Below are 27,259 nucleotides of genomic sequence, written 5' to 3'. Positions count from 1 at the left end.
ACACTGATTGGGGATTACAGGGAGGGTGAGGGTGGGGACACTGGGGATTACAGGGAGGGTGAGGGTGGGGACACTGATTGGTGGTTACATGGAGGGTGAGGGTGGGGACACTGCTTGGGGGTTATATGGAGGGTGAGGACGGGGACACTGAGGGAAGTTACAGGGAGGCTGAGGAAAGGGACACAGAGGGAGGTTACAGGGAGGCTGTGGACGGGGACACTGAGGGGGTAACAGGGAGGCTGAGGACGGGGACACTGAGGGAAGTCACTGGGAGGCTGAGGACGGGGACACTGAGGGGTGTTACTGGGAGGCTGAGGACGGGGAAACTGAGGGGTGTTACTGGGAGGCTGAGGACGGGGACACTGAGGGGGTTACAGGGAGGCTGAGGACGGGGACTCTGAGGGAAGTCACTGGGAGGCTGAGGACGGGGACACTGAGGGGTGTTACTGGGAGGCTGAGGACAGGGAAACTGAAGGGTGTTACAGGGAGGCTGAGGACGGGGACTCTGATTGGGGGTTACAGGGAGGGTGAGTGTGGGGACACTGCTTGGGGGTTACATGGAGGGTGAGGGTGGGGACACTGATTGGGGGTTACAGGGAGGGTGAGTGTGGGGACACTGATTGGGGATTACAGGGAGGGTGAGGATACTGATTGGGGGTTACAGGGAGGGTGAGGGTGGGGACACTGATTGGGGGTTACAGGGAGGGTGAGTGTGGGGACACTGATTGGGGATTACAGGGAGGGTGAGGGTGGGGACACTGATTGGGGGTTACAGGGAGGGTGAGGGTGGGGACACTGATTGGGGGTTACAGGGAGGGTGAGGGTGGGGACACTGATTGGGGGTTACAGGGAGGGTGAGGGTGGGGACACTGATTGGGGGTTACAGGGAGGGTGATGGTGGGGACACTGATTGGGGGTTACAGGGAGGGTGAGTGTGGGGACACTGATTGGGGGTTACAGGGAGGGTGAGGGTGGGGACACTGATTGGGGGTTACAGGGAGGGTGATGGTGGGGACACTGATTGGGGGTTACAGGGAGGGTGAGGGTGGGGACACTGAGGGGGGTTACAGGGAGGGTGAGAGTGGGACACTGATTGGGGGTTACAGGGAGGGTGAGAGTGGGGACACTGATTGGGGGTTACAGTGAGGGTGAGGGTGGGGACACTGATTGGGGATTACAAGGAGGGTGATGGTGGGGACACTGATTGGGGGTTACAGGGAGGGTGAGGGTGGGGACACTGATTGGGGGTTACAGGGAGGGTGAGGGTGGGACACTGATTGGGGGTTACAGGGAGGGTGAGGGTGGGAACTGATTGGGGGTTACAGGGAGGGTGAGGGTGGGGACACTGATTGGGGGTTACAGGGAGGGTGAGAGTGGGGACACTGATTGGGGGTTACAGGGAGGGTGAGGGTGGGGACACTGATTGGGGATTACAGGGAGGGTGAGGGTGGGGACACTGGGGATTACAGGGAGGGTGAGGGTGGGGACACTCATTGGGGGTTACATGGAGGGTGAGGGTGGGAACACTGCTTGGGGGTTATATGGAGGGTGCGGACGGGGACACTGAGGGAAGTTACAGGGAGGCTGAGGAAAGGGACACAGAGGGAGGTTACAGGGAGGCTGTGGACGGGGACACTGAGGGGGTAACAGGGAGGCTGAGGACGGGGACACTGAGGGAAGTCACTGGGAGGCTGAGGACGGGGACACTGAGGGGTGTTACTTGGAGGCTGAGGACGGGGAAACTGAGGGGTGTTACTGGGAGGCTGAGGACGGGGACACTGAGGGGGTTACAGGGAGGCTGAGGACGGGGACTCTGAGGGAAGTCACTGGGAGGCTGAGGACGGGGACACTGAGGGGTGTTACTGGGAGGCTGAGGACAGGGAAACTGAAGGGTGTTACAGGGAGGCTGAGGACGGGGACTCTGATTGGGGGTTACAGGGAGGGTGAGGGGGACACTGATTGGGGGTTACAGGGAGGGTGAGGACACTGATTGGGGGTTACAGGGAGGGGGAGGGTGGGACCCTGAGAGGGAGATACAGGGAGGGTGAGGACACTGCTTGGGGGTTACAGGAAGGGTGAGGGTGGGGACACTGCTTGGGGGTTACAGGGAGGGTGAGGGTGGGGACACTGCTTGGGGGTTACAGGGAGGGTGAGGACACTGATTGGGGATTACAGGGAGGGTGAGGGTGGGACACTGATTGGGGGTTACAGGGAGGGTGAGGGTGGGACACTGATTGGGGGTTACAGGGAGGGTGAGGGTGGGGACACTGATTGGGGGTTACAGGGAGGCTGAGGACAGGGACACTGAGGGGATTTACAAAGAGGCTGGAGACTGGAACACTGAGGGGTTGTTACAGGGAGGCTGAGGATGGGGACACTAAGGGGGGTTAGAGGGAGGCTGAGGACAGGTACACTGAGGGGGGTTACAGGGAGGCTAAGTACGGGGACACTGAGGAGGGTTACAGGGAGGCTGAGTAAGGGGACACTGCTTGGGGGTTACAGGGAGGGTGAGAGTGGGGACACTGATTGGGGGTTACAGGGAGGGTGATGGTGGGGACAGTGGGGGTTACAGGGAGGATGAGGGTGGGGACACTGATTGGGGGTTACAGGGAGGGTGAGGGTGGGGACACTGATTGGGGGTTACAGGGAGGGTGAGGGTGGGACACTGATTGGGGGTTACAGGGAGGGTGAGGGTGGGGACTGATTGGGGGTTACAGGGAGGGTGAGGGTGGGGACACTGATTGGGGGTTACAGGGAGGGTGAGAGTGGGGACACTGATTGGGGGTTACAGGGAGGGTGAGGGGGGGACACTGATTGGGGATTACAGGGAGGGTGAGGGTGGGGACACTGGGTATTACAGGGAGGGTGAGGGTGGGGACACTGATTGGGGGTTACATGGAGGGTGAGGATGGGGACACTGCTTGGGGGTTATATGGAGGGTGAGGACGGGGACACTGCGGGAAGTTACAGGGAGGCTGAGGAAAGGGACACAGAGGGAGGTTACAGGGAGGCTGTGGACGGGGACACTGAGGGGGTAACAGGGAGGCTGAGGACGGGGACACTGAGGGAAGTCACTGGGAGGCTGAGGACAGGGACACTGAGGGGTGTTACTTGGAGGCTGAGGACGGGGAAACTGAGGGGTGTTACTGGGAGGCTGAGGACGGGGACACTGAGGGGGTTACAGGGAGGCTGAGGACGGGGACTCTGAGGGGTGTTACTGGGAGGCTGAGGACAGGGAAACTGAAGGGTGTTACAGGGAGGCTGAGGACAGGGAAACTGAAGGGTGTTACAGGGAGGCTGAGGACGGGGACTCTGATTGGGGGTTACAGGGAGGGTGAGGGGGACACTGATTGGGGGTTACAGGGAGGGTGAGGACACTGATTGGGGGTTACAGGGAGGGTGAGGGTGGGACCCTGAGAGGGAGATACAGGGAGGGTGAGGACACTGCTTGGGGGTTACAGGAAGGGTGAGGGTGGGGACACTGCTTGGGGGTTACAGGGAGGGTGAGGGTGGGGACACTGCTTGGGGGTTACAGGGAGGGTGAGGACACTGATTGGGGATTACAGGGAGGGTGAGGGTGGGACACTGATTGGGGGTTACAGGGAGGGTGAGGGTGGGACACTGATTGGGGGTTACAGGGAGGGTGAGGGTGGGGACACTGATTGGGGGTTACAGGGAGGGTGAGGACAGGGACACTGAGGGGATTTACAAAGAGGCTGGAGACTGGGACCCTGAGGGGTTGTTACAGGGAGGCTGAGGATGGGGACACTAAGGGTGGTTAGAGGGAGGCTGAGGACAGGTACACTGAGGGGGGTTACAGGGAGGCTGAGTACGGGGACACTGAGGAGGGTTACAGGGAGGCTGAGTAAGGGGACACTGCTTGGGGGTTACAGGGAGGGTGAGAGTGGGGACACTGATTGGGGGTTACAGGGAGGGTGATGGTGGGGATAGTGGGGGTTACAGGGAGGATGAGGGTGGGGACACTGATTGGGGGTTACAGGGAGGGTGAGGGTGGGGACACTGATTGGGGGTTACAGGGAGGGTGAGGGTGGGACACTGATTATGGGTTACAGGGAGGGTGAGGGTGGGACCCTGAGGGGGAGTTACAGGGAGGGTGAGGGTGGGGACACTGCTTGGGGGTTACAAGGAGGGTGAGGGTGGGGACACTGCTTGGGGGTTACAGGGAGGGTGAGGGCGGGGACACTGCTTGGGGGTTACAGGGAGGGTGAGGGTGGGGACACTGATTGGGGGTTACAGGGAGGGTGAGGGTGGGGACACTGATTGGGGGTTACAGGGAGGGTGAGGGTGGGGGCACTGATGGGATTTACAGAGAGGCTGAGGATGGGGACACTAAGGGGGGTTACAGGGAGGGTGAGGGTGGGACACTGATTGGGGGTTACAGGGAGGGTGAGGGTGGGACACTGATTGGGGGTTACAGGGAGGGTGAGGGTGGGACACTGATTGGGGGTTACAGGGAGGGTGAGGGTGGGACACTGATTGGGGGTTACAGGGAGGGTGAGGGTGGGACACTGATTGGGGGTTACAGGGAGGGTGAGGGTGGGACACTGAGGTGGAGATACAGTGATTATATATATATATAACTGCCGGAGAGCAGAGCTCCCTGCACATATAAAGCGGTCGGGTAGATAAAATGCCCTCACTTACCTGACTTGTAGGCAGTGCCCTCTCTCCTCTCCTCCTCAGAGGCAGGACATGCAGCTGTGGCATTGGGGCTCCTCCCCTGCTCCTGCACCAGCGCTGCTGCTCCTCCTCCGCACTCCTAGCTCTTCACACAAAGCCAGGGGGCGGGGCCTCGGTCTGGGGGCGGGGCCTGATATGGCCACTGTCAGCAGGCTGCTGTAGCAGGAACATTTCCTGTATACCAGCAGCACAGACGATGGGAATCCTCTGTAGGGGGCGTGTCAGACCTCTGTTACTAGAGGTACCGCTGGCCCTCTAGTGTCTGCTGGCAGAATATGGACAGTGAACATATACAGTTGTGAATGGAAAACAATTGTCTTTCCTCAGGCGGCGGCCATTTTGGGAAAGACATTTTCTATAACATACAATACATGCGAGCGTGCAGAACAGAGCGGCCCACCTGACCATCGGCCCTTCTGGCATATGCCAGTCCGGCCCTGCATGGATCTCTACGTGGAGAAGGGGACAGAAACCTCTGGTATAGGTAAGTATGTGTGAATGGGTAGGTGTATGTAATAAACTTATACTGGGCACGGTGTGTGTGTGTTTTGTCTTTTTTTAACTATTTATTTTACAGTGAAATTACAGGTGCCGCATGTCTGCTGGCACTTGTAGTTCCACAAGTGCAAAATGGCAGGCATGCTGGCACTTGTAGTTCCACTGTAAAGTACAATAGTCTTACATTATTTGGCCCCCCTATTACCCCCATACCCACCGCTCCAGGGGTATAGGGATGAGCCCCAGGCTTCAGCATAAGCCTGTGGTCCTCGGGAGAGGGGACACCCTTTTTTGGGGGGTCCCCGACTCCCCCGAGATCACCGACTTGCGCTGACTGACTTGGGGTGTAATGCTTTGGACCTGGAGCCCCGGTGATTGGGTCTGGTGCTGGTCTTAAATATAGGGGGTACCCCACGTCGTTTTTGCCCCCTATATTTAAAACCAGTACTAGTCCCTACAGCCTGGTGTTGGTTTCTATAATACGGTGGAACCCTACACATTTTGTTCCCCGTATTTTTAGAAACCACCACTGGCTGGCTAGCCTGGGGCTGGTTTGGCTATTGGGGGGGGGGGACCTTATGTCATTTTTTTCAAAATTTTTACACATTTTTTAACAGGTTAACAAAAATGGGAATCTTCGGGAAATATTCTAGGGACCCACCTAATGATGTCTAGACATGGGGGATCACTATGGGTACCCTCATTTTTAACTCCTGAAGGAAGTCGGGGTTTCTAATAGCCGCGGCCAGTGCATAAATGCGACTTTGAAGAAAGTGGTGCAGAAGAGCATTTAGAATTTTTTTTTGCGAAAAATAACTATGCCCAGCAAATTTGGGGTACTTGAAAATAGGGGTCAGCATATTTTAAAGTTGCTAAACATACTTGAAAAAATCGTGAAAAACCCACTTGCGCAAGGAGCTGCAATGAAAAAAACACCTGGGGCATACTTGGGGACCCCCCCAGAGTCAAGTTCGCTATTTTTTAACTTTGTTCCCCAACATTTTTTTTTTTTTGGCCCCCAAATTCAAAGTGTTTTTTTGGGGTGTGCCGCTTTTTTTTTTTTTTTTTTATTTGGACACAGATCATTTCAAAGGGTCATTCTGAAGGGTGCAGGCTATTTTTTTTAAGCCTGCACCCCTAAACCCCAATTCTGCACTTTTTTTCGACACCTATTCAAAGGTGAAAACTTATCCCCGTTTTTTAACTTCGACTTTTCAAAAATGCGATAAGTCTTTGATATTGAATACGGTGTAAAAGTAAAATCAGTGATATTAACGCAAAAAACACCCATATTGAATACCCCTAAGAGTGCAAAATGATAAGTCTGTTATAAGGTGCCAGCCAATCAGCTCCCAACTGTCATCTCACAGGCTGTGTTTGAAAAATGACAGTTGGGAGCTGATTGGCTGGCACCTTATCACAGACCTATCACTTTTCACTCTGTCTCCTAACACTGCTTAGTAAATAGACCCCTTAGTCCTTGAGGCTGCAGCTGTGTGCTGGTGCTACAGCAGGCTGAGGGTAAGGGATGGACTGGATTACTGGTGACTATGGAGCTCCCCCATGCAACTTTCTCTGCACTGTCTGTGAGAGACAGGTGAGGTCCCTCAGGGCCTGATTCAGAGCCGAACGCTCTGACCAGAGCGCTCGCTCTGAATCAGGGCCCTCCTACCTGAAAATGGAGCGGCCTCATGGATGCTCGCATAGCTGTGGGTTACCACCCACAGCTATAGCGAGCGTCCATGATGATGGGCTTGTGACGAGACCCTGCGGGGTCTCGCTGCCTCAAGCCCTGGAGTGATTTTGGCTCTATCAGAGCCAAAATCACTCCCACTGACATCACTACTGATGTCAGTGGGGCCGGACTCAGACGGTAGGCGTTCCCATGGGAACGCCTCCATCTGGCAGCCACGCCCCCGGCACGCCCACCAAAGGGGGCGTGCTGTCACTCACCATCGACAGCACTCCACCTTTGGTGCGAGACCCCGAGCGACGCATTCCTCGTCGCTCGCCGGGTCTCGCGCATGCACACAACGGAGCTCCCTCCGTCGTGCGCATGCGCACTTCGGCACCATCGACCCGCTTGCGAGTGCCCTGCGCTCGCGAGCGGGTCCGAATCAGGCCCTCAGTTTTCAATGGCAATGAATCGATCTATGAGTGCGGTGGTTTGTGGAAGTAGCAATGCGAATGTACAGCCGTACTCACAGTTATACATACACAGACTTCTAGAATGGAGTGGAGCATACAGATCACCAGCCAGTGACTGCATCTAGGTAGCGGTGCGGATGCTAGCGGTACCAGGCTCTGTAGCTGAAATCAGAATCTCTGTAGCAGCAATGGATGCGGCAAATGCAGGGCCTCCTTGAGCTAAGTGGAAGACGTCCATCTTCCACTGTGGTGCTCTAACACAGTGACAAGATGGCGCAGCGCATGCGCAGTAATAAAGTCGGAGGCCATCTTGGTTAGGGATTTGAAGCCTCCCTGTAGGAATTTTAAGATGGAGTATACGCAGTAGCAGAGCCGTAACTAGACTTTTTGGTGCACTGTGCCAGAGAGAGCATAGGCGCCCCCCCCTCCCCATTTTTCAAATTGGGACATAAGATGGTACACCCAAAAAGGGGCCTTGGCCTCATGGGGAAATGCCAGGGAAGAGATAGGGGAGGCCAGGAGATGCTGGGGATAAATAGGGTCAAGACCATCGCGACCATCATTTTGCACGCTCGTATATGCTGTGGGTGGTGACCCACAGCTATACGAGCGTCCAGGAGGATGCTCCATATTAATGGAGGTGGGCCCTGATTCAGAGCGAGCGCTCTGGTCAGAGCGTCCGGCTCTGAATCAGGGCCATAATCCGTCATACACATCAGCGTGTATCGGGAATCCTGGTTCCTGATATCAGACTCCTAGACACAATAAATATGCTGTATTTCTTTGTCTATCAGACGCTGATACAGATAAAGGCACCCGTGTGTATGTACCCCTGTACTTCTGTTACATAGCTCTGTCTGGGATGTGTGATGAGTACCCTACACGCAGCACTTATCTGTCACTCTCTATGTAACGTGTAACATTAAAGCTTTCTGTACTAGAGCTCCACACTACGTTAGAAGAACACCAGTCGGCGCTGGAGCTGATTATGAGCACGTACAGGGAGCAGATGTTCCGCCTACTGATGGCGAGCAAGAAGGACGACCCGGGGGTCATTGTGAGACTGAAAGAGCAGCATTCCAAGGTACCCCGTTACCTGTCCAGGTGTCGTCACGGGAGTGGGTCATTCAGAGGCCGCGTGTCTGCGGGGAATGGATCTCTGATTGGCTGTAATTAGTGAGGTGGGATGGGGTGTATTTGGGGTGGGCTCGGTGTGTAAGGGTCTGGCCTGGCAGTTCAGGCTCGCTTGTCTTCACGGTGCTAAGAATTAAATATACTCCTATATAATTTATTTATTTTATCATTAATTAGTCTGAAACGAGAGAATAGACCACCTACAGCAGGGGTATTCAACATGCAGCCCACCAGCTGGTGTGGTACTACACATCCCAGCATGCCCTGTCACAATTTTAACATGCCCTAAAAGCAGGGCATGCTGGTATGTGTAGTTCCACAGCAGCTGGAGGGCCGCTTATTGAATACCCCTGATCTGCAGCATCTAATTTTAGGATGTGTTTTATTTTTGTAAGGAATTACAAAGCCACATTGATAAAATCACGGAGATGACGGCAGTGATGAAGCAGGCGATTGAAATCGATGAGCAGCGCGGTAACCAGGAACACGACCGAATCCTAAACCTCGAGGTACGTATTACGTCTTGTTTTTACACCCATTTTACCTGGCAAATGGATGGTGCATTATCGGACGTTGGACGGGCCCGGCTCCCACCGCCCATGCCTGTTTGAGATGGAACAGACCATAGCAAATTATTATATAGATATATACAGTATATAATATAAATTGCTGGAAGCTCATGCTGGGGAATATTAGGATAGGAGCAGCGACGGGTTGGTGACAATTAGAGAAGAGAGACGAGAGATAAAGGACAGAGAGGAAGATGAACTAAACCACAAGTTTCTAACCAAGCGTTTTTAGTGCATATCACATGGGAATACGTTATCCAATACATTCTATATTCCGCTATCAACTAAGGGCCGTATTCAATTATGAGCGAAAAGTCTTTGGAATTGGATATGGGGATAAGTGAAAATTACGTCATCCGCGATAACTTATCACCGAAAATGGACTTTTCGCCGCTGATTGAATACGGCCCTAAAACTGAATCAGAGTTTAAGGCCCGTATTCAATTAGGCTGCGAAAAATATGAGATATGGTAAGAACTTACCCTTGTTATCTCTATTTCTACGAAGTCCATAGGGTTCCACAGGATACCTTGGGGTATAGGTGTGACGTCAGTCGCAGGGCACCAAAGAGTTAAGCTTTCAGCCTCCCAGGATGCACTAGGTCCCCCTCCTATACACCGCCCCCGGGCCAAGGCACCTCAGTTAGTTACCAAGCCATAGGCCGGAGGAGGAGAAGGAAGAGAGAGAACAAAGATCTGGACACATACAAGAATCACATTCTCACCAGAGGGAGACAGAAAACCGGTGACCAGAGCAAAGCCCATCTGCAGCACAGGTGCGACAGGGCGGGAGTCCTGTGGAACCGTATGGACTTCGTAGAAATAGAGATAACAAGGGTAAGTTCTTACCATATCTCATATTTTCTACTTCAGGGTCCATAGGGTATCCACAGGATACCTTGGGGATGTCCCAAAGCAGTATCCTTTAAGGGTGGGGACGCTCCTGTGCAGAAAGGAGAATCCGCCGCCCGAAGGAAGCATCCTGAGGGGCGAAGGTGTCAAACCTGTAATACCTCACACAGGTATGGACAGAAGACCACGTAGCAGCCTTGCAGATCTGAACTGCCGAGGCACCACGTCGAGCTGCCCACGAAGGACCCACAGACCTAGTGGAATGAGCCTTCAGAGAAGGAGGGACCGGTAGGCCTTCATGAAGATAAGCTTCAGAAATAGCCATACGGATCCAGGCTGCCAAAGTTTGCTTTGAAGCAGGCCAACGCTTTTTACAGAAGCCATAGAGGACAACAAAGCGTCCGACTTCCTAAACGAAGAAGTGCGGTCAACATAAGTCCTTAAGGCCCGCACAACATCCAAAGAGGCCTCACCCACGGAAAGACCCGGTGAGTTAAAGGCCGGAACAACTATTTCCTCGTTAACATGAAACTGGGAAACAACTTTGGGAAGAAACTCGGGCCGAGTGCGGAGCACTGCCCTGTTCCCATGAAAAACCAAGAAAGGGGGTCTACAAGAAAGAGCCCCTAACTCAGAAACACGTCTGGCCGAAGCAACGGCCAGAAGGAAAACAGTCTTAGCTGTTAGCCATTTAATATCCACTGAGCCCAGTGGGTCAAACGGCGGTCCTTGGAGAGCCCTCAGGACCACAGCCAAATCCCAAGGCGCCACAGGTGGAACAAAGGGCGGCTGAATACGGAGAACACCTTGCATAAAGGTGCGCACATCCGGGATTGTAGCAATCCTACGGTGAAACCCGACAGATAGGGCCGAAACCTGTACCTCCATGATCTAGTCCCGCTTGCAGGAAGGCGAGAATCCGAGACAGACGAAACTCCCGCGGTGCATAACCTCTCGGTCGACACCACTGGAAGAACGTATGCCACACGCGATGGTATATCCTCGCGGAAGACGGTTTCCGAGCTCGTAACATGGTACGCACCACAGAGCTGGAAAACCCCCGGGACCTCAGCATGGCCGTCTCAACAGCCACGCCGCCAAAGACAGCCGAGTCAGGTCCGGGTGAAGACAAGGACCCTGAGACAGAAGGTCCGGTCGTAGCGGCAACCGCAGAGGACTGTCCATGGACAGACCCTGAAGGTCTGAGAACCAGTGCCATCTGGGCCACGCGGGAGGTATCAACAGGAGCGTCCCTCCTTCCTGTTTGAATTTCCGGATTACCCGTGGAAGAAGGGAGACCGGAGGGAACAGGTATGCGAACCTGAACGTCCACCGGACGGACAGAGCATCCACCAGTAGTTGAAAAACGTCCGGGTGCAGGGACCATTCCCCTGGATGAACGTCCTGGCGACTTAGAAAGTCCGCCTCCCAATTTAGCACTCCCGGGATGAAGACCGCTGATATGGCCGGAATATTGCGCTCCGCCCAAACCAGGATCCGAGAGACCTCTACGAGAGCCGCCCGACTGCGAGTTCCTCCTTGCCTGTTTATGTAGGCCACGGTGGTAGCATTGTCCGACTGGACCTGCACCGGGTGACCCTGGAGAAACCGCTGTGCCTGCAGGAGAGCATTGAAGACCGCACGGAGTTCCAAGATATTTATTGGAAGCTCCGCTTCTGTCAGCGTCCACCTGCCCTGGAACAAGTGTGGACCCGAAACTGCTCCCCAGCCCCGAAGACTGGCGTCCGTTGTCAACAGGACCCAATTTGGAACCCAGAACGGACGTCCCTTGTTGAGGTGGGTCGTCTTTAACCACCACGCAAGGGACAGGCGAACCTCCGGGGTGAGCACAATCGTCTGGAACTTCAGAGACTGAGGCAACCCGTTCCACTTGGACAGGATCAGGTGCTGCAGAGGTCTGGAGTGAAACTGGGCGTATTCCACCATGTCGAACACCGACACCATGGAGCCCAGTAACCTCATCGCCGAGTGTAAGGACACCCGGCGGCTGTGCAGACAACTGCGCACCCTTGACTGTAAAGCAGAGATCTTGTCCTCCGTCACGAAGATCCTTTGCTGTCCCGAGTCCAATAAGGCTCCAAGATGCAGAATCCTCCGAGACGGGATTAGAGTGGACTTCTGCCAGTTGATTAGCCAGCCGTGCCGTTGCAGCAGTGCAATGGTCAGGTCCAAGTGGCGTAACAGGAGCTCTGGAGATCCTGACACCAATAACAAGCCGGCAACATGCGGACTCCCTGCAGCCGCAGAGAAGCCGCCATGACCGCCATCACCTTGGTGAAAACACGTGGTGCTGTCGCCAGGCCAAAAGGCAACGCCCGAAACTGGAAGTGGTCGCTGCGGATTGCAAACCTGAGGAACTGTTGATGGCGCAAAAGAATAGGGACATGCAGGTAAGCATCCTGTATGTCCAATGACACCATGTAGTCCCCAGGTTCCAGCGCCAGAATGATGGACCGTAGGGTCTCCATCCGAAACTTCGGAACCCGCAAAGACTTGTTGAGTGCTTTGAGGTTGAGAATCGGACGATACGACCCATTGGGTTTCTGTACCAAAAATAGATTTGAATAGAAACCCTGGCCCCTCTGGGAGAATGGAACAGGCACTATAACTCCAGCCTGGAGCATAGTGTGCAATACCTTCCGCAGCTCCGTAGCCTTGTTCCGGTCTGATGGTAGACCCGTGGTGAAGAATCGAGCCGGGGGTCTGTGCCGGAAGGAGAGGGCGTATCCGTGGGAAACCACCTCCAGAACCCAAGTGTCTGTCGTAGTGGCTGACCAACACTGGGCGAACTGCAGCAGGCGGCCTCCTACCCTGGGATCCCCCAAAGGGAGGCCCGGACCGTAGGCCACAGGCTTGTCATCTGGCTTGGGGGCCGGACGTCTGGTACTCCATGCCTGCTTCCGGGGTTTGGCCGATTTCTTAGGGCCAGCCTGTCGAGGAAACGACTGTGGTTTGGGCCTGCCCTGGGCCCTAGATGACCAAAAGGACGATGGTCCAGAACCAGAAGGAGCAGCGGCCGACGGGAGACAAGCCGATTTGGCTGCCGCCAGCGTGGCCACAATCTTATCCAGATCCGGACCGAAGAGAACTTCTCCGGTAAACGGCAACGCCTCCAGACCCTTTTTGGAATCTGCATCGGCCTTCCAGGATCGCAGCCACAAGGTGCGACGAGCAGCCACCGCTGCTGAAGAAATTCTAGACACCAGTTGTACTAATGTCTAGGGCCGCCTCGTTGATATAAGTGGCCGAATCACGGAGATTACCAATCAACTCCGCCTGTTCGGCCTGACAGTCGGAATCAAAAGAAGCCTCTAATGAATCCGCCCAGTGCTCCATCGCTCTGGCAACCCAGCAAATGGCCATAGCCGGCCGCGCTGCCCCCCCCGCAAAGGAATAAGCGGACTTCAGGCAGATCTCCACCTTGCGGTTCCGTAGCATCCTTAAGGGAGGACATAGATGGCATCGGCAATGTGGCACTACAGACAAGACGGGTCACGTGAGAATCCACCTGTGGAGGGGATTCCAACTTTGCAAAATAATTATCCGCGAACGGATAAGCCACCGCCAGGTGTCTCTGCGGCTGGTATCTTTTGCCAGGCTGTTTCCACGCCTCCTCTAAATGGTCCACCAACTGACCCGAAAGAGGAAAGACTGTGGCATCGCCCTTCACATCTTTGAAAAAGGCATACTTAGATTTAGCCGCTGGGGGAACTTCGTCCTCAATCACCAAGGCTGTGCGGACCGCCCAAATAAGTCCAGGAATATATACTTTGGACTTAGCATCAGCATCCTTAGTATGGAGAGGTTCCTGATCGTAAGGATCCAGAATCTCCCCATCATCAGACGTCCCCTCGTCATCCTCATAAGGAGCCGACAGAGACGCCACCGGCCGTTTATGCGGCCACATCACAGACTCCCCTTGCAACACATCCGACAAGTGCTGTACAGAACTCGTCAGGGAGTTAACCCACGCTGGCTCCTGAGAAACTGGGAGCGGGGAAATAGGGAGACTGTGGGGTACCACCAATTGTCGTGGGAAACCCTGCATGGGTGACGACACCACTGACTGCTGGGATAAACCCATCGGTGTAAACGCGGGCTGCGGAGCTAACTGGCCCACTAAGGCTGTAAGCGCCTGAGCGAAACAAGCCCAGGGCAGCTCCTGTACCGGTGCTGTAACCGTAAGAGGCCGCGCCATGGACAAACACTGCCGGCAAAGGCCCTCCGCGCTACCCTCCCCCTCCGCTAACGGTACTTTACACGTAGTACACTGTAGTCGGAGGGGAAAATCACTTTCGGACATGATGGCACCACGTATGTGACCTCTCTCACCAATTATAACTTAAATAGGCGAGAGATCACCCTGCAGCACCTCACCGCAAGGGCTTAGCAGAAAGAACAGGGACAGTAATAAAGCTGACAGTTTAGAGAAAAGTTACAGGCAGCAGCGCTAGCACAGTCACATACAATGCAAAGAAAATCAATTCCTGCACTAACAGCGCTGATCACTCAACTACGCAGACACAGGGCCTGGTAGGACACAGCGCTGCATACACAGACCTGAGCCACAGCGGAGGAGAGGTATGCGGGGGGACCCAGACCATGATGCTTCCTTCCAGACTTCCAGCAGCGTTCACCATGTGTTCTGGAGAAGATGGCCACCGAGGAGCAGAGAGGAGGCTGGAGTGGGGGAGGAGCGCTGCCACAGGACCAGTCGGCAGCGTGCAGAGAGGGCTGTGTGCAGCAGGGGAGGCGCCGGCTGTGAGACAGGGAAGGCGCGCTCCCCTGGCATGCATTTAACCCCTGGGATGCCGCAGCGCTACCGCTCTGCTGCGGTCCGCTGTCCCAGGGGGTAGTGGAAAGCGCAGGTTGGTCGCCTGCCTCCACGCTACAGCCAGTCCCCAGGGAGCCCCCTGCCTGGGGAATTAGGACCATGTGACCAGCGGGGACCCACCGCGGGACCCCGCTGCTTACCTTTGTCCCCCTTGGATCCGGCCATGGTCCGGAACATCTGGGGTCACCGCTAGCTGTGACCCCAGATGCTCACCAGCATCCCCGGATCGGTACCGGCGTTCTGGTACCGGCGGGGGTGTAGGGAAGACAGCATGGACGTCAGGACTGACTGTCCATGCTGTTCATCCAGATGTGCAGCCACAGCTGCATGAAGAAAAAGCTTCAGGGGCTCTTCTAGAACCCACTCCGACAGGTGCACCCGACTCCGGCCGGGCACCAAACTAAACTGAGGTGCCTTGGCTCGGGGGCGGGGTATAGGAGGGGGACCCTAGTGCATCCTGGGAGGCTGAAAAGCTTAACTCTATGGTGCCCAGCGACTGACGTCACACCTATACCCCAAGGTATCCTGTGGATACCCTATGGACCCTGAAGAAGAAACAAAGGCTGCCAATAGCAACAATGAAATACTTGAATGAAAAAATACATGCAGACTATCACTAACATACATCAAAATGAGCATTTGTACATATATTATATACCAGGAAGTAGCTGTAGTTGAATTATAACTACTGAAAAATCATAAATACAGAGTCAAAACAAAAACATAAATACCAAGATTATGACACATATTACAAAGAGCAAAAAAAAAAAAAAGTCCCAAATTTTCATTGAGCCCCTTGGGTGCTGGTGTCTCATGTCTAACAATCCAACGGGATTCACATTGTAAGAGCTTAAGTGATCTATCACCTCCCCATGCCAATTTGGGTGTATGGTCTATAAGAATGTTGCGCATAGCGGATACATCATTATTATTCATTGCCAGTTTTTATATAGCGCACATAGGCCCTCATTCAGACCCTCTCGCAAGCAGGTAGATGGTGGGGCACTGCGCACGCAAGCCCCGTAGTGAGTGAGAAATTCACTTGCTCTGGGGCTTGCTACAAACGGGGCGGCTGTCGATGTTGATCGACAGCTCGCCCCGTTTTTTAGGCGGGGAGGGGGGGTGGCTGGACAAATGGAGGTGTTCCTGAAGGAACGCCTGCCGTTTGTGGGCGGCCCTACTGACATCACTCATGATGTCAGTAGTGAGCTTCCTACTTTTTTAGAGCAAGAAGCTCACTGGGGCTTGTGGCAGACGAGACCCTACCACAAGGGTCTCGTCGCAAGCCCGATGGTCATGACCATCACCTGGCCGCTCGCAAAAGCTGTGGTCACCCGCAGCTTAGTGAGCGGCCAGCTAAAGAAAAAAAATAAATAAAAAGGAGGCCGCCCTCATCCAGTGGAGCTTACAGTCTATATTCCCTACCACATGCTCACACAACTAGCAACACATGCAACGCAAGGTACGATAACTAGCAACACAGCGAAAGACGAGTCATAAGTACCAAATAACTAGTGTCTGCCTATCTGTCTACCTGCCTATCTCTATAAAATGTCCAGCACATACGAAATGGTGCGCCACCGGCTGGTCACTGCCGCTACGATCAATGGCCATACGTTCACAGTGTGTTCTATCGGTCTTACCGATATATACAAGACTACAAGGGCAAGTAATCATATAAACTATATATATCTAGTTGTGCAGGACACCCTGTGCCTGATACTAAGGCGGTCGCAAGAAGCGAGCGCTCTCTCTGAATGAGGGCGGCCGCTTGATTTTTCAAGTAGGGCCTCCTTGTCGCTAGCTAAGCTGTGGGTTACAACCCACAGCTTTAGCGACCAACCAGGTTGATGGTCGCGATGGTCAAGACTGATCGAGCAGGAAGCTCCCCCCACTGACAACACTGCTGATGTCAGTGCGGCCGCCCACAAAATGGCAGGCGTTCCTTAAGGAACGCCTCCGCTTGTGTAGCCACCCCCCTGCCCACAAAACGGGGCGAGCTGTCGCCCCTTTTGTAGTGAGCTCCGGGGCGAGAGAATTTCTCTCTCGCTCCGCGGCTTGCGGCCGCTGCGCGTGCGCAGGGTCTAAACATCGACCCGGTTGCGAGCGCTCGTGACCGGGTCTGAGTGAGGGACTAAATCTCTTACCAGTCATACCAACAGGTAAGGCAATTTAGGCATTTAAAGCAGCCCAATATAGGTCATAAAATAAATCTGTAGAGCTCTGACCCCAGTTGGTGACGTCAGTCCTTACAACCCATGTTGCGACCTCTCTTATATGAAGGTAAAATGGTAGCATCCTGAAGTTTCAAATCACAATCTAACTTAATAGGACAATTTTTTCTAGCAGATTTCAGAATAGTCTCACTAACCACATTAAATCGGTGAACCAAAGGAATCCTATCCTTATTCCTAACCTTTTGTACACTGTGGCAATAACTTGCTTCATGATTTAGATGAGGCTTTCCGTTTAGCCATCTCTAAATTGATAATATGATGTTCAGAGAGAGAGGTTACAATCTTATCAATCTGCTCCTCAGCAGATGGGATGTAGTCAGGATACCGGCGGGCGCTATCCCGCTCGCCAATATCTCGACACTTACATCCCGACATGGGACTAAAGATAGGCGTCAAAATCCTGACGCCTGTAATTAGCCCCACTATGGAATCCCGACACTCGGCATACCGAACGAAGATATGCCGGATGTCTAAGCATCTAGCAGCGGGGAGAGGGGAGGGGGTTGGGTTTAGGGAACACCGGGGGGGATTAAGGATTAGACAACCCCGGGAGGGTTAGGGTAGGGGGGGTTAGACTTAGGCACCACTAGGGGGGGTTAGGTTTAGGCACCCCCCCAATAGGGTTCTGTTTAGGGTGCAAGGAGGGGGTTAGGTTTAGGCACCAATGTGGGAGGTTAGGGTTAGGCAACGGGAGGGGGGTGTTAGGGTTAGGCAGCCCCCTAAGGGAGGGTTAGGGGGGGAGGGGAGGGTTAGGATACTTACCTTCAGCTGTCGGGATTTCGCTGTCAGTATTTGATCCGCCGGCATTACATACTGATTCCCAGCAGATCTATCATCACTGCAAATTCTACGTGCGCTATACTATTACTCCTATTACATTTTTATCAAATAAAAACCCATAACAAGACGCTATATAAAAGAGGGAGCAAGATTATAATACAAATATAAATGTACTAGGGATCTATTCATTATTCAATTCCATACTTTCTGACGTTGGCAAATCTCAGCCCGGGAGAGGAGGCAGCAGGCGGGTAGAACAAAGGCAGAGTACCGCAATACGAATACCCTTGGCTCTGCCTCCTTGATGTTTTGTCGACATCCTCTGCTTTGCAGAGCAATGTGAATTGGCATTACTGACTTTTTGACGACTTTATGGTAGGCCGGCAGGTTGCACAGAATTTGCCCACATCACCAGGAGCCGAGAGACTTCTCCCACAAATTAGAGAGTCTCCCGCAACCTCAGGGAGAGTGGGTATGTATGTTCAGTTCTAGACACAGAAACGTACTTTCCATATCTATAATGTACAATGACAATAACAGGGCTATTCATTGTGTAGGTAACCCGGGGGACTTTACTTAAATCTCCTGCTTACCTGACAATCCCGAAGTTGAACGCAGTCCACATTAGGATCCCTCCACAGTCCACGCATGCTGGGTCAAACTTGATAGCATAAAAGTTTCTCCACAACTAATTAGTGGTGAAATTAGCTGTGATAGGGCTTGCAGGAACAATGGCTTATTGGGGCTCTCCCCATACAGGAGTAATATTAACATTTCTTCAGTAATTTGGGCGCGGGTGTGGTACAAAATGTCGACAGTATAACGGTCGACAATCATCAATCATTCTATCAACAATTAGGTCAACATGGAATGTCGACCATTTTATTGTCGACCAATCGACTGGTAAGCATTTGGGGTCTGATGCTACAACTCATAGTAAGTTAGACCCTTATAGAGCGTGGGAGTATCACTATTATTAATAAATAGACTTCTATCAGAGAAATGCACAGGAGTGTCATGCAATGTACTGAAGTTACTTATATATAGTAGAGAAGGAAGCAGACAAATAGGAAAAACATACAAGTAATGAATATTGCCCACCATCACATCAATGCCATACTGTATTTGCGATAACCAAGGGCTAATCAGATCAATGCAAATGTTTAGGTTAACATACACAGTTTATGAACATAAGTCATAAATAATACCTGAATCTCATAGATAGATATCTATCTATATAATAAAGACCCCGGTTTAGGGGTCTGCCTGTTCATTCAGGCTAATCTCTTGAACCACTGGACATATTTTGATGGGGTTTTCAATATCTATACAGTATTGGTCGAGGAAGGTTTAGGTGTATGAACGATTCATCTGTAATAAAAGGGAGCGGAGCAGTGAGTATTTTAGTGAAGCAAATTCAAAGAAAAAAAATTGCACCAAGCTGTTGTATAGGAGCTGGTCAGGGTGCTGAAAGAGAAAGATTGCTCTCTCGGATTGGCTCAGATGTTACAGACCCTCCAACATGACCCGTTCCATTAGGTACAAAATGCTCTGCTCCTGGACTTCCCACCTAATGTATGATTGCAGCCACCAGTGGTGAAACACCTGTCTCATCAATTACCTAGTTCAACACATACATAAGGTGGGAAGTCCAGGAGCAGAGCATTTTGTACCTAATGGAACGGGTCATGTTGGAGAGTAGGAAGGGTGGTGTATAAGTGCACTTCAAAATGCATTTACATGTTTCTGCTTTTACATCTTATATGAGTTGTGGGGCTGGTCTGCAGTGTCCAAGTAAGCCCCCCACAACCCCCTGGTGCTTGCGCACTGTGCTAGAGTCCACCCCGCATGTACATATCTCATGGAGAATGGTATCGGCACTATTTTCCTGGAGGATTCCTCTCAGGTGGCCTCAGGCTCCGCTCAGGATAAGTGTTGTTAATGAGAGTAGGATGTGGGTTGTGAGCCTCCCTGGTCCCAGGGGTCCCTGTGCACCCGTTATAGATACAATACAGACCCGTCCAACATGTCCTCTTCCACTAGGTACAAAGTGCTCTGCTCCGGGACTTCCTACCTAATTTATGATGGCAGTCACCTGTGATGAAACCTTCTTCTCATCAATCAACCAGTTCAACACAGGTGAAAAGGAATAATAAATTAGGTGTGAAGTCCAGGAGCAGAGCATTTTGTACCTGGTGGAAGGGGTCATGTTGGAGGGTCTGACACTACTGAACAAGGCACCTCCAAATGCAGCCACCCTGCAGGGAGTAATAAATGTAACATATAAAGGTAATCTGTAGAAACAGCGCCGACATAGTAGCACGTCGCAGGGTGCATAGAATAGTTTCCCAATGCTCATCCAGAAGGGGACCTAAATCTTCTCACCTGGAATGAAGCTGGAGAGGCCATCAGTCATAGTCATAACATGGCAATAGCAAATGGAGGTGAGCTGCCTGGACCCCAGGGCTGTAGCCTGTTGTATTAATGATGTGATTAAATAAAGTTGGTTGTCAGCCTGGGACCCTTCTAAGCAACATTCTCCTAATAAAATGTGGTACTTAGCATCTATGTATGTATATATGAATAATGGTGCCTACACACTGTCACATGTGTCACAAGAACGACTGAACGATTTTTACAACGATTTTAACGATTTCATGAACGATATCGCCCAAATCTTACTGCAAACATAGACGATGTCAGATATCATTATCTGACAAATGGGAACGCGCATCGGTCATTGTTGCCAGCACACGTCACATTTTCTTTCAGATATGAAATGATTGAACGATTTTCTAAATTGTTATCGTTCAAATCTGAAAGAAAATGTGAGGGTGTATATGCACCATAATACATCCCACAGATATACCCTGGTGTGATTGGTGCACTTAGAATAGCCCCTCCCATCACGCAGGCCCATGCCAGGGCTTTCCTGACTGGTTACTGCAGTCACAAACATGAACTCATCCATTTCAGCTGTTTAATGTGCTGCAGTGATTTCTGTCTTCCATCCAGCAGAGTCCCGGAGGTCCCAGATGCAGCCTGTGGTCACCTTATATAGGTCTGCTCACTTGCTGCCCTTATGGTTTTTGACAACTATTATAATATTTTAGTATATATATTTTTTTCTAAACAAAGTTCTACTTGACAATTGGACAACACTTTCCATAGCTGCTCTGCAGATCCTAATGGGGAAGGGAGAGAATGTAGTGCTGACTTTTATGGCCAATATGACGTTTAATTGAAAGTATCACAATACGTCTGAGGAAGGTCAGTGCCATAAACAGGGCTCAATCCTTAATTGAGGTGATCACTGATACACTAACATTAAAAAACAACGTAAAGTGTTACTTCTTTATATAGAGGTGCTATTGATTTCAGTTTGTTTATATCATGTTTGGGTTTTATATAAGCATGATGCTGAATGTGATTTGATTTACATATATAATGCTCCCCAAAGGATTGTAAATGATACACTGATATATTATATACCTGTATTGATAATGTATTTTATACTGGAATTCATTTTTGCATGAATTTTTTTTTTTTTGTAAACCGTAACCAGTGAAATTGGGGTCATACAAAGCCCTATATACAGTAGCCAAAAATGTATAGGGAAACCCCGCCATAAATAATAATAATAATAATCTGATGTGAATGTAATAGTTGTAATTTAGGAGTGACATCACATTTCCCTTAGGTCAGTCATACAAAAGACACCAGGGGCCTGAAACCAGAAATAACCAGTCTTGGCCTGCCTGTTGGAGTCTGTGAGGTCATGCTGTGATGTCATAATGGTAAGTGCCTGTATCAGGGCTTTGCTGTTGCTGCCTCTCTCATACACTACCAGGGCACTGACACTGCACCACACACCAGCAGGGGATACTCCATAAGGTTAGTGACTGGACAGAGATAAGGGCAGCTTAGTTCTATGCGTCGGCAGACAGCGTGACTACTGTAATATGACTGGTGACCGCGGGGACAGGGCAGTATTGGATAAATACAGAACCTCACACCTAGTGGGACAGTGTCATTACAGCCCAAAGTGGCTGCATCCTGGGTGGACACTGTCTGGATGGGACTATACTGTTCCTAATTACATCCTTTAGACAGTGCTCCAGGTGGGTGTTGGATGGGACTATACTGTTCCTAATTAATTGCTTTACACAGTGCTCCAGGTGGGTGTTGGATGGGACTATACTGTTCCTAATTACATCCTTTACACAGTGCTCCAGGTGGGTGTTGGATGGGACTATACTGTTCCTAATTACATCCTTTACACAGTGCTCCAGGTGGGTGTTGGATGGGACTATACTGTTCCTAATTAATTCCTTTACAGCCCTAAGCCTGGTATGCCAGTATTGCGGCCTGTTCCATTGTTATTAATGTGCAGAGGTGTGAGAGAATTACAGCATATTGTGCTTTAGTTATTTGTATTTATCCAATACTGTCATTAGTAAATGTTACATCTAGATCATAGTTTGGGCTCCATGTAAGAGTGATAATAAATGCCAGTGGCATATTTTGTTTTGTGTCACTGTGATACATAGGAATATGCTGCTAGTATTTACCATCACTTACCTGTCCAGCGAGGCCCAGCGGTGTCCTCCTCCTCCGCTGCATCCTCTGCTGTGTTGCTGGCAGCCTAACGCTGCCGGCGATGGGTCACTGACTAATGTACATACGTGATGACCGTCTGTGTATGCGCATAGAGCTCAAACCCTGTGGGGACATCAGAAACAGCGTTAGAGCTGTTTGCTGAATATAACATTGCAGTCATCACCCCTATTAGCACCAGAAATGAGGACTAAAGGGATCATGACTCTTTCTTACATGGAGCTCTATGTGTCTCTGACTTGTCTCTCCCCCTCCCATGCCCACTTCTCCTGTCTGTCACTCTCTTTTCTATCTCTCACCGTGGACATGCGATCGCCATCGACGTGCAGATGCGTTTATCACCGGCCGGGTAATAGGTAAAAGTAGCAGACTGAGGTGACAGAAGGGATCACAGGTTATGCACGGTTAGTGGTGGGTGGGTGATTTGGGCAAACTCTGCATAGCCTCTTAATGCCTAGAGGGACGGGCAGTCCTTCAGCCATGGGTCCCCAGAGGTTTCCTCCACAGGGGGTTTTTCCTCTCCTGAGTGCTGAAGGATGATTCTTTGTGAGTCATGAGGTTTCCGCCATCTTGTTCCTCTTATAGGACAAGAGTGTAAGAATTCTGGATCAATCTTGGTCCAGAATGCTCTATTTTTTAATGCAGAGTAAATAAAACAAAAGTTTATATATTACTTGAAATAAAAGCTTAAATATTTTTAAAAAATATATATTCCTGCTTGGTTGTCTTTATTTTTATGAATAAAATGCTCTCAAAAGTAGAAGAGGCTGAAGTGAGGCCTGGTGAGGTAAATGAGAGCAGAGTTGGTAATGGAGGCAATATGGTGGTGGGGAGGCTGAGAGGATGAAGGCTCAGCTTAGATAAAGTACAGGTAGAGGTGTGAGATCTGCAGGCTTAGAGCCTAAACACTGAGGTGACCATGCAAATGAGAGGGCTTTATGGAGGAGACATGATGAGATTGGATCGATGCCTCTGAGTAATAAGTGATCAAGAATTGTATGTAAGAGATTAATGCAAGTCAAGAGAGGACACATAATTGGGGAAAATACTAGGAGAGATCCTTGCTAAATCACCATCGGACGTCTCACTCTCAGCTAAACTTACTTCTTGGTAAATGTGAGAGTCTCAGGAGCTTCAAATCACCCGAGTTTCGGTGAAGCTAATCGAGTTGAAAAAAAGCAAACTCTCCCAGACTCGATTCTTAGTAAATTTACCCCTAACAGTGCCCAATTCTCACAAACAAACGCCACAAATGCACGTGGTTTAGCTGCTTGGGGACGTTTTATAAGGGAATGGTGATGTCACAGTAGCATGAATGAATTTGGACCAATTGGGTTATGTTTGCGAAAGTGTTGCGATTTGATTTGAGATTTCACATGCGAGTTTGAATTTCCATTGCGAAACCCCCTCCCGAGATTATGATCTCAAACACGCCATAATACGAATAGTAACACCATCGAGTGGCAATACGAGCGCAAACACGATACTTAGTCATTTTGCGATTGGCGGTGGAAAATGTTCCGGCGTAAAGCATAGATGATGGATCGCAGCTCAACGCGATTCTTAGTAGATTTCCTCCTTAGGGTGAGTATGAGATGGGGTCAATAGCGGAAAGCTCTAAGTCAAGTCCCCATAAATGACCATGAGCCTGGCACCGCGATATTCTGCAGGATAGTAAAGTATTTATACTATAGGTGTGATCTCAGACATTCCAAAGGGTAACTTATAAATGTATACCCTGATGCTAGAGTTTACCATAGTTCTGTAAAGTAGCTGATATTATGGACTTTTACATCAGCCCCAATTGCGCTGTGTGCAGACGACAAATAGTGCTGATCTTCTATCTCCAGTGTTATTATAACAACTACACAGAGAGCAAAGGTAAAGGTGCAAAGGTCTTTCCATTATACACAGAGCTGGGACAGGAAATCTTTTACCGCCCATCTCATTTGGTTCTATCACGCGGACACCAAATAGGGGCTGTGCCCAGACTGACCTGAAGTAAATGCCCATTTTGCCCTCAGTATAAACAATTGCCAGATCACATGATTTGGTTTTGTTTCTGGTTTCCATGAAAAAGGACGGGGACTGCCCCTTTAGTGATCCTAATGTAGTAGTTAGGCTCTTGTTAAATAGCCGCTATAACTAAATCATGTGGAAACAGCAGCTGTCACAAGGTTTTTATGTGAAAGGAGCTTGATAAATAGAGCCAATACTATGTACAGAGACAGATAGGAATAAGTTATTATCCCTTCTGTAGAGAGATATAAGTGACACCACAATCTCCCAGCACCAGTGTGACAGGGGCCTCACATCACTGCTGTGCACTGTTAGTAACATTTCTGTCATTGGTTCCCAACCGGAATGAGAAAGATCCCCTTTCATTTCTGTACCATGACATCATCAGCCAGTGTCCAACGTCATTCCCTACCATCCAAGTGGGCATAGAGGGGGAATATACTCCTGTGGCCAGCGAAGTGAGCCACCTTGCCCGCAGCGTGGCGAGTGAAGCGAGCCCGCAAGGGGCCGAATTACTTATTTTCCTGGAAAGTGTGGGCAGAAACCTCCACTTCCGCCCTCACTCGTGTCACTTCCAGGTACAGCTACTGAAGGGGTTTTATACTCTTCCGTTCCCAACCACAGGATGAAGCGGGTTTGGGGTCATTGGAACCAATTGGATACATCCCCATACCTATCTATATGTTACTGACAGCAAAAGAGCCATACGTTTTTAAACACCATAGAGTAAGTGGCTTAATCACCCTCACAAGGTTACTTACAAACAGAAGTGCTAATGGTAGGATTGGGTCAATGATAGTGCAAAGAATGATATGTTTAGTAATGTCCCCCCTATTGCACAATAGAATGTAAAAGCCATTAACGGGCAGAGATTGACTAACGCAAGATACTGTTTTGGGGCAACATCAGATAGTATGGATGATCAAAGCAGCTTTACTCCAGTGACTGTGACTAAGGGCTCTATTTATTATCATTATTGTTACTAAAATAAAGTGAAAAAGGGAGTTTTGTATTTTCACACCTCACATTATTTTAGTATCACCTACAGTTACTAAAGGGCAATTGGAGTAGAATTCGTAAAATTCTACTCCAACCCCTAATTTTCACTTATTTTAGTAATCAGATCCCATTTCCCATCATTGTAATGGGAAATGCGATCTGCCTGGTAGTTGCCAAAAATAAATTGTGAAAAACATACCAGGGGAGGCTCTGTGATAATAACTCCACCTGGAGCAGATTGGTTGCTATGGGCAACTTATATACTGGTCCACTTCTCCACACTTTTCACTGCTTGATAAATAGACCTAAGCCACATTTATGGTGGGTACACACACTACACGATATGCTCCCTGAGCGATATCGTGTAGTGTGTCCCCGGCAGGCTGTGCTCAATGTCGTTCATGACATTGAGCACAGCCGCTGAACGATATAATTAACGATATCGTTCAGCGCCGGGCTCTCTCCCCCATTCCCTGACATGCAGCAACCTGACGAGATCATCAGGTTGGCCTGCATGTCAGCCCGATGAACGATGATGACGAACGACCCGCGGGAACGCGCGTCGTCGTCATCGTTCATCTTTTTGTGGTTAAAAATGGATGATAAAGTGAACGACTGAACGATATCGTTATCGTTCAGTCGTCCACTTTATCGCCCAGTGTGTATGCACCATTAGTCACGATGGGAGGTATCCTCAGGAGATCACCGCCTCCGACACCTGCCTCCTGCCTCCGGACCAGCCTCCGACACCTGTCGACTCCCACAGCCCGCCTATGACTCACTCGGGCCCGCCTTTCTTCCCAGCAGCCTCCGGACCCCTGCAGCACACAAGGGAAAGTGCCCGGAACAGCAGAGCAGCTCTCTCCTTGGCGCGGCTCCCGCTCACGGTCTCCGGTGGACTCCCAGGTTAGTGCGCAGACCCTGCGCTGTCTGGCATTACCTCAGGACTCAGCAGCTGTCACTTAGGCAGTCCTCTATTTATAAGCTCCCTCCGGGTCACGCGGTACAGGACAGTTACTAGGGGCTGTCAGTTAGCACTAAAGGTAACCAGGGCTCCCCTCTCAAGTCCATTGGGGAAGTCCTCCCCTCGTGCCCCGCTATTCTTAGTAGTTCAAGGCAGGGGGTAAGTCCACAAGCCCAGGGGGGAATTTAGGGCACAGTCTCTAGTACACAATAAGGCATACACATGCCATTCCTGGACATAAATACCATCAACAGTACAGTCTGATAACACCATAAATACATATACAATATATATATACATTTCTTATGAACAGGGATTTTCAACCTTGTGGCTCAGAAGTGGTACTCCCAGAACCGGGGTACCACATATGGTCAGCCACAAGTGCTGTGTATGCATCCGATGGTTCTCGATGTTACAGATTGTTGCATACACTTCCTGGAAATGATGTGTGTTGTGAAGACACATTGGTGGGCGTCTGCATACACATGGCGATTGCATGCCAAGACATAGTGGCCGTACTATTTCCTTGCTGTGCGATCGCGGGATTTGCTTACTTTCGCTGCGTGCGAACGAATCTAGCGAGCAGGTCTGAATCGGGCCCTATGTTCCCCAGATTATACTGGAATTTACCTTTGACAATAGTTAATAAAGATAATTTAAAAAAAGTGATGAAATGATCCGTAGCATATGTGCTGACTATTATAGCAGATGTACTGTATCCCCCATATACTGTGCTTACTGTATCCCCCATGTACTATGGTTACTGTATCCCCCATATACTGTGCTTACTGTATCCCCCATGTACTATGGTTACTGTATCCCCCATGTACTGTGGTTACTGTATCCCCCATATACTGTGCTTACTGTATCCCCCATGTACTATGGTT

The 27,259-nt window shown here is 50.7% G+C and overlaps 1 protein-coding gene across 1 annotated transcript in view; it reads right to left on the bottom strand.

The window, feature by feature from the left end:
* Positions 1-4,685, bottom strand: part of LOC148454476 (olfactory receptor 52P1-like) — a 36,329-nt gene extending 31,644 nt beyond the window's left edge. Inside the window, exon 1 of the mRNA XM_088460918.1 lies at positions 4,666-4,685. The gene's annotated coding sequence lies outside the window, so the exon portion shown is untranslated. The remainder of the gene's footprint in view (positions 1-4,665) is intronic.
* Between the last annotated feature and the right edge of the window lie 22,574 nt (positions 4,686-27,259).

Source organism: Taudactylus pleione, unplaced genomic scaffold, assembly GCF_031769625.1.
Source record: "Taudactylus pleione unplaced genomic scaffold, aTauple2 ptg000990l, whole genome shotgun sequence".
Classification (NCBI taxonomy): domain Eukaryota; kingdom Metazoa; phylum Chordata; class Amphibia; order Anura; family Myobatrachidae; genus Taudactylus; species Taudactylus pleione.
Note: the sequence above shows the minus strand (reverse complement) of the source record. Positions and strands in the feature narration are given on the sequence as shown.